The sequence below is a fragment of the Penaeus monodon genome, chromosome 31 (assembly GCF_015228065.2).
Source record: "Penaeus monodon isolate SGIC_2016 chromosome 31, NSTDA_Pmon_1, whole genome shotgun sequence".
In the NCBI taxonomy this organism is placed as follows: Eukaryota; Metazoa; Arthropoda; class Malacostraca; order Decapoda; family Penaeidae; genus Penaeus; species Penaeus monodon.
In genome coordinates this window covers 7,283,958-7,284,243 of record NC_051416.1, presented here as the reverse complement: position 1 = coordinate 7,284,243, position 286 = coordinate 7,283,958, and the positions used below count along the sequence as shown (strand labels likewise).

Below are 286 nucleotides of genomic sequence, written 5' to 3'. Positions count from 1 at the left end.
GTGCAGTGCATCGCATCAGTGCAGTACAACTCTTACATGATAAATACGCAGAAGATCGGGCAGTGGGTGGCCTAGTCTGCAAGCCATGAGCTCTGTAAGAGTGCATAGTTTCATGGTAATAAAATAAATCTGGTTATAAAGTGAATGAACAAGTGAGATGAGAAATGACCGCGAATCCTGCATGGCTGACGTTTCGCGCAGAGAGACAACTGCCGTGAGGACAGCTGCTGTTGTGCTTTGCTTTTGGGTAACAACTAAGATCAGACAAGGAAAAGATTTGAGGATT

The 286-nt window shown here is 44.8% G+C and overlaps 1 protein-coding gene across 1 annotated transcript in view; it reads left to right on the top strand.

Moving 5' to 3' along the window:
* Positions 1-286, top strand: part of LOC119593015 (carbohydrate sulfotransferase 11-like) — a 12,669-nt gene that overhangs the window by 6,115 nt on the left and 6,268 nt on the right. The window lies entirely within an intron of this gene.